General features: G+C 44.8%; 1 long non-coding RNA gene across 1 annotated transcript; it reads right to left on the bottom strand.

The window, feature by feature from the left end:
- Positions 1-2,126: 2,126 nt before the first annotated feature.
- On the bottom strand, positions 2,127-6,997 carry LOC140478566 (uncharacterized). The gene is made up of 3 exons (XR_011960827.1): positions 6,782-6,997; positions 3,332-3,434; positions 2,127-2,778 (listed from the first exon to the last, which is right to left on the bottom strand). It is a non-coding gene; the product is annotated as an uncharacterized lncRNA (long non-coding RNA).
- Positions 6,998-7,341: the final 344 nt, after the last annotated feature.

The raw sequence follows: 7,341 nt of genomic DNA, 5'->3' as shown, positions 1-7,341 counted from the left end.
AGGCAAGGTTGGATAGGCTGGTGATGATTTCAGAGGAGGATGAGCTGAGATTTAATTGAAGTGATAAAATGCTGAGGAATCCAGATCGAGTGGATAGGAAGGAGCTATTCATTAACTTAGAGGTCAGAAACTGGAGGTTTTAGATTGAAACTAATTCTCAGACAGAAGGGGAGGGGAGAATTCATTTCACTCGGAGATGGAGGGGAGCAGGAACTCATTGATGGACTGGCAGAGGCAGTAACCAGCATCACATTAGAATAAAAGGACATGGATGTAACTGAGATGCTGGAACATGCAGGGCTGTGGACTAAAGTCTGCAGAATGGGATCATTGTGATTTATTTAACATTTCTCCAGAATATTAAAATCAAGTCCAATTTGAGAATTTCTGAACATCATCCGACCTGAATTCCAAATGTCAGAATAAATTTGTCAGAAAGTTACATCACAGATCGAGGCCACTTGGCCTATCCTGCATGTGTTGGCTGTAATAGAATGACCCAGGCTTTACAACGTTCTGTACTCACCAGTGAGAGCAACAATTTCAGACTGCGTACTCTGCCCTCTATGTTGTTATGTTCTGTTTTTTCAATGTATTTCTTAGACAGCTGCTCACCTTTTTTCCTGGTTTCTTTCCCAGCCCTAAATCCATTCCCCATGGCCTTGAGGGACTACCATTTCTGCAATTTAATCTCTCCTGCCTTCCCCTGTGTGACAGACTGTCTTTTTGTCCTGGTCTCACTCCCACCTTGCTCACAACCTGTTACATTTCTGATGGTTCCCAGACCTCTGTGACTTCACTGCGCCCCCGGGTCAGGGGCACGAGTTTTGAATTCTCTTCCTCATGAGATAATCGGAAATCTTTCTGGCTGCAGTTTCCCCCAGATTTTATTTTGAAAAAAAAGAGGATTTGCGTCAGAGTCAAGTATTTGTGAGCCTTCATCCACAATCCTGAGCACTTAGACATAATATGTGACTCTCCCACAGATGTGCCAGTTTGATGGATTAGCCATGCTAACATGGCCTGTAGTGTATAGGTTAGGTAGGTTGGGTTAGCCATGCTAAATGTGAGGTTATGGAGGTAGGGTGGGACAGCAGGTCATTGCAGACTCGATGGACTGAATAATCTCTTTGTGCACCTAAGGGATTCTGTAATTCTAACTAGTTGTGATTGTTGTCACATTTTCCTCAGTCCAGGTTCATTCAACTCAGGTGCACATGCTGCCTTTTGTGTTTCTGTGTGTTCCCGTAGTGTTAGGTAAGGGGTAAATGTAGGGGTATGGGTGGGTTGCGCTTCGGCGGGTCGGTGTGGACTTGTCCACAGTCTCCATAATTGTGCAGTCTCAGTGGATCAGCCATGGGAAATGCAGTGTTACAAGGATGGAGTGCTCCAGGTGGGATGCTCTTTGGATGGTTGGTGGGGTTTGATGGGCCAATGCTCTCCTGCCACACAGTTGGGATTCTATTCTATGATTGACGATAAAGGCTATTCTTTGATTGAGGATAAAGCAGGGTGTCCTTGGAGAAGGAGCATGTGGTATGTATCAATGCTCTCGATGCCTTTAGATAGAGGTGGGCATCTCAGGGGATACAGTGCTTTATCTCCACTGCTGCCCCCTCACCCCGAACTCTACTTTGATTTGGTCCATTCGCACTCTGTCATTTGTAATGGTTTGCTTTGGCCGTAATGGGCTTTGTTTGTAAATATTCAATTGGTTACACGGGTGGTTTACTGCTGGTGATTATATATTAACAAAACCTAAAATGGTGTAATGATGAACGTGGGAAGGTTGCTCAGCTGTGTGAGATAACACTTCTGGGTAGGAGAAATGGGGGGAAAAAGAACGCTTCACAGCTCACAGAAGGAGAACTGAAAAGCAGTTAAATCAAACCAAAGGTTCAGACAGGGAGGGAATATTTCCCTGGAGTTTGAACTGGAAAGAGATGGTGTCTGGGAATAGACAGGATTTTGTTTTACAGGGCATTTGAAATTTTTAAAAACTGTTAGGTTCATTTCTTTTAGTTTTATTTATTGTGGAATAAATAGCTACAATATTTTAAAACCAAATTCACAAACCTTGTGTTAAAGATAAATGTTAAATAAAATCCATCAAACCATCCCTGAAAACTGATGTGGAAGTGCAATCTCCTGGAGAATCCCTGCCCACTCCTTCCTACCCGGGCTCCATGGCTATATACATACCTGGGAGATAGCAGCAGGAGGAGACCATTCAGCCTTTCAATCCTGCTCCACCATTCAATGGGAAACAGCTGACCATCCAGCTCAGTCTCCTGTTCCTGCTGTGTTCCAATCCCCTTTCATGGCTTTACCTTGAAGAACTATATCTAAGTCCTCATTTAGCTTCACTGCCTTTTGTTCCAGTGGTGTTGCGATGTTACTGTGTGGGTGTAGGCAGTGGTAATGTGATGGTGCTGCCTCCTGGAGGGTGCACTCAGCGTCCCTCATCATTCTGCAGTAACATCAACTGGGTTTCAGCAACTAGAGATAGAACCCATTTCCAGGATATGGGCATCACTGGCTCAGCCAGCATTTATTCCCCATCACTAGTTACCCTTGAGAAGATGGTAGTGAGCTGCTGTCTTGTACCATTCACAGTCCATTTGGTGCAGATAGACCGACAATGCTGGGAGAGAGAGAGTGTTGCAGGATTTTGGCCCAGTGATTCTCCATCTTTGGTTCTTCTAATTCTGGTTAACTTTATCACGATCGACACATGATGTTGAGAGTTCAGTCTGCAAATCTTCACCACCTAGCACCCTGTATAAAGGAATATGTACAGATAAGTAATTCAGAGCAGACAATTCTAGTTTCTCTGGAATATCTTTTTCCCCTTTCTTCCCCCAAAGCTGTAACCCTCCAACCCACTTACTCTCTCCCACCATTCTGACTCTACTACCCCCTAATGTACACCCTCCCCATTCTCATGGAGTAACTGATAAACAGGTCTATGCCACCACTTCCCGTCCCTGGTTAGACTCTGCACCCTTTCTGGGTTCAATTCCTTTCCCTTCAGTTGCTGCAAGTCAATAATGTAACCGCAGAATGACACAAAAGGAAACAGAAAGGGAGGTGGCAGATCCTGGACAGAAGAGGAACCTTCAGTCTGGGAGAATGGGTCACATCCTTTGTTTCTCATTGATCGATTCCAGTGTTATGAAAAGTTGGGAATGTAACTTGGTCCCATGTGGGTGTGGTGACACTTTGACCCTCTAACAGATCAATACTACAAGCAAATACGTTCCTCCTCCAGACAATCACAGTGTGAAATACTTTCCACGAGTTACCCCAAAGCACATGCTCCAAAACCCACCCACATTCTGTACGTGTGCAGTGCCAGGTTTCCCCACAGACGTATGGTCCCTGCCTCGGAATTTGGGAGTTGCAGTCCTCATGCAGCCACTGGAGCCCTGACTCTGGAATGTGAATGAAAAGTGTGGGATGGAGGATGTTGTGTATCAGATTCACATGCAGACACACGGGACATGTGGGTTGTCACTGGGATTTCCTGAGACATCTGCTTAGACAACCTGACTTCTGACGTAAGGAACATAGATTCAGCCAATTGGGGGATAGGGAGGTTAATAAGGGGCAGTAGGTTTTAAGCAGAGGTGCTCTGTGGCGAGCACTGCTGCCTCACAGCGTCAGGGACCTTAGGCGACTGTGTGGAGTTTACACATTCTCCCCATGTTTGCATGGTTTCGTGCAGTTCTCCAGTTTCCTCTCACAGTCCAAAAATGTGCAGGTTAGATGGATTGCCCATGTTAAATTGCCGACAGTGTCCATGCACGTGCCAGTGAGACAATTAGCCATGGGAAATGCAATGTTACAGGTAATGAGTGGGTCTGAATGGGATGTTCATCATAGGGTTGGTGTGGACTCGATGGATGACTACCCTGTTTCTACACTATTCTCATGAGGAAGAATGTACTTATCTCAATGTGTTGTGAATCTGTGGAATTCCCTATTCAAAATGCGGTGGATGCCAGGACAATGGGCCAATTTAATGAAGAGATACAGATTAGATTAGATTAGATTACTTACAGTGCGGAAACAGGCCCTTCGGCCCAACAAGTCCATACCAACCCGCCGAAGCGCAACCCACCCATTCCCCTACATTAACCCCTTTCACCTAACACTACGGGCAATTTAGCATGGCCAATTCACCTGACCTGCACATCTTTGGACTGTGAGGAAACCGGAGCACCAGGGGGAAACCCACGCAGACACGGGGAGAATGTGCAAACTCCACACAGTCAGTCGCCTGAGTCGGGAATTGAACCCGGGTCTCTGGCGCTGTGAGGCAGCAGTGCTAACCACTGCTGTTGAATTTACAATGAGATGAAGGGTGAGGGAGAGCAGGCGGGAAAATCCAGCTGAGACTGAGCTGAGCTCAATCATCACCGTATTAAATGGTGGAGCTGGTTCGAAGGGCTTCATTGCCTCTCCTGTGCCCAGTGCTTATCTTCTTACGGTAATAATCAGAAAGATGAATCAAAAACTCACCATCTTCACCAAAGGAGATTTTCAGAAACAGCAGGATAGTCAGGTGGATTAGCGTTCCAAACTTAGATAGTGAGGAAGCGTGTAGGAGATAATGATTTTGCAATTTTAAACTGAGGGGAGACAGTGATTTATGGTTTTAGATTGTGTCGTACATTCACAGCATCCAGAATACTCTGTTGTGAATATCTATTCTGGACTTTATTACAAAGCCAAGGTCTCTGACAATGAAAACCAAAACACCCAGGAAACATCGGCTCCCCTCGTAATCTGATAAAAGAATTCTGATAAGTCTGGTTGAACGTAGAACACAGACGGAAAGCTGGAAGATTAGATCCACTCCCAAGATCCTGTGCTTAAACAAAAGGAGACTACAATAGGATGAGGCAGGAGTTGGCTAATGTAGACTGGAAACAAAGACTTTATGGTGGGAAAGTTGACGGACAGTGCGGGAATATCAAAGCAATTTTTTGAAGTGCTCAGCAAAAGTATATATCAGGGAAAAGGAAGGACTTTAGGAAAAGGAGTAATCTGCCATGGGTGGGTCAGGAAATAAGGGAGTCTATCAAATTGAAATAGAAAGCATACAAATTGGCAAAGACCAAGGAGAAACTCAGAGATTAGAAAAACTTTAAAGATCAACAGAAAGCGAGATGGGATTGGGGAAGAAAAGTGATAAGTAGCTATCCCCAGGAATAGCAGTTTACACTGTTAGAGGGGAACCTATTGTGTGGGGAACATATGGCCTCTGTAATTGTTGAAGCACATAACTGTTACCATAGAGATAATCCTGATCAAGTTCAAAATCACAGCACACCCCAAAAGCTTGTACTTCCAAATAAACCTGTTGGACTATAACCTGGTGATGTGTGGTTTTTAAACTTTGTCAACCACACCCCAGCTCCAGCTCCTCCACATCAGAATCCTGATAGATACCCCACTGAAACTGAAGTGCCTGTCAGATACTTGAGGGAGCCACAGGGGTGTGGGGGGAGGGGTGTGTGGTTTACCCACAAAGTGCTGAACTGATCTAGACTTTCTAACTGCCGTCACCATGGAGATAATACTGAGAGACAGTCTCTATTCAAAGTCCCAAACCACTAAGGTATAAAAATGGGAGCGGCACATCGGACAGGTGGGGAGTTACCTGATGCTGCCTGGAGGTGTTCTGCATGTACACTATCCATGTAACTGCCATGTTTCATAAATAAAGACTCAAAGAAGACCTCTCAGAGTTCTGTGCCTGGTTATTCCTATCCAGCAGGGTTCAGGAATATGAGTACACAGCAGTCAGCCTTCACAGTGGAGGATACGAAGAACATGGCAGTAATTGATAAGGAGACTGAGGAAGGTGAGGACAAAGAAACAACCATTATCACGAAAGAGTTAGAGCTGGGTAAGCTAATGGAGCTAAAGGTAAACAAGTCTCCTTGCCCTGATGGAATACATCCCAGGGTACCAACAGAGTTAGGGGGAGAAAGAGCAAATGCACTTAGAGTCATAGAATCCTACAGCAGAGACAGGCCATTTGGCCCAAACTGGCCCATGCCGCGCAGAATGTCCATCCACGCTAACCCCATTTCCCTGCATTTGGCCCATTTGCTTCTGACCCTTTCCTATCCATGTATTTGTCCAAATGTCTTTTACCTGTTGAGAGTGTTCCTGGCAGCTCATTCCATATACATACGACCCTCTGTGTAAAACAGTTGCCCCTCAGCTTCCCTTTTATTCTTTCTCCTCTAACCTTAAACTGATCCAATCAAGCCGTCCAATCCTAGAGTTCCTGGGAAAAAGACTGAGTGCATTCACCTTATCCATGGCTCTCATGGTCTTATACACTTCTAGAAAAGAACCCCCTCAGTTTCCTCTGCTCTAAACATAAGATCGTCACTTGTCCAACCTCTCCCTATAACTCAGACCCCTGAGCCCTGGCAACATCCTTGTAAATTGTTCTGCACTTTTTACAGTTTAATAACTGAAACCTACATTACATTCCTCATATTTCCAGTGTTTCCCCGCGGCGCTGGAACCGACGGGACAATGCCAATGGATGACAATCCATGATCGAGAATGAACCCCTTTACAACAATCCCGTTTTCATAGTGTTTCCCATGGTGCAGGTATCCTTGTGTCTTTCTGGTTGTATGGTTAATTAAAGACTTGTCCTTCTACAAAGCAAAGTTGTGGCTTAATTGTTCCTGGGAAATGTGCCATGATTTTCCAGACTTTCAAAAAACAAATGAAGTCTCTCCACACTCACCACGCTGACATGGACTTGGCTGTGTCTCAGTACTTTTCCAGTCACACTGACATTTGAAATATTCGCCCATGGACAGAATGCACACCTTTCCTTCCAGATGAAAAGGCCAATGATATTCAGATCGGCACGGATCCAGTAACTATCAGATCTGAACATGAAGTTCAATTTGTATTTCTCATCCGCAAATCCACCCTTTCAGTACCATACAACAGAGCACACAAGTTACCACTGTTAATACAGGATGGAAATTCATAAGACAATTGTAGTATTAAACTGTAGTTTCCTTGTTCCCTCAAAGCTTTAAACCTCAGTCTCACAATTTCTCTCTTCTGTGAACTGAAATCCAAACCAATCCCCCCACTCCTTTCCTCCACACCCAGTTCTCACACACACTCTCTCTTCGAATTCAGTTTCCTAGCTCCTGATGAGAACCATCCTGCATACACTGCTTCCTGCACACTCTGGCCAAGACCCATCTTACTAAAATGAGTCAAATTTGAATTCTAACTGCAGGCCCATCCTTGTCCCTTTCCATAACAACCCTGAATATTCACAAAAGA

The sequence above is a fragment of the Chiloscyllium punctatum genome, chromosome 6, assembly GCF_047496795.1.
Source record: "Chiloscyllium punctatum isolate Juve2018m chromosome 6, sChiPun1.3, whole genome shotgun sequence".
NCBI classification, from domain to species: domain Eukaryota; kingdom Metazoa; phylum Chordata; class Chondrichthyes; order Orectolobiformes; family Hemiscylliidae; genus Chiloscyllium; species Chiloscyllium punctatum.
The sequence above is the reverse complement of the archived record's forward strand: the minus strand, read 5'-3'. Positions and strand labels throughout refer to the sequence as shown.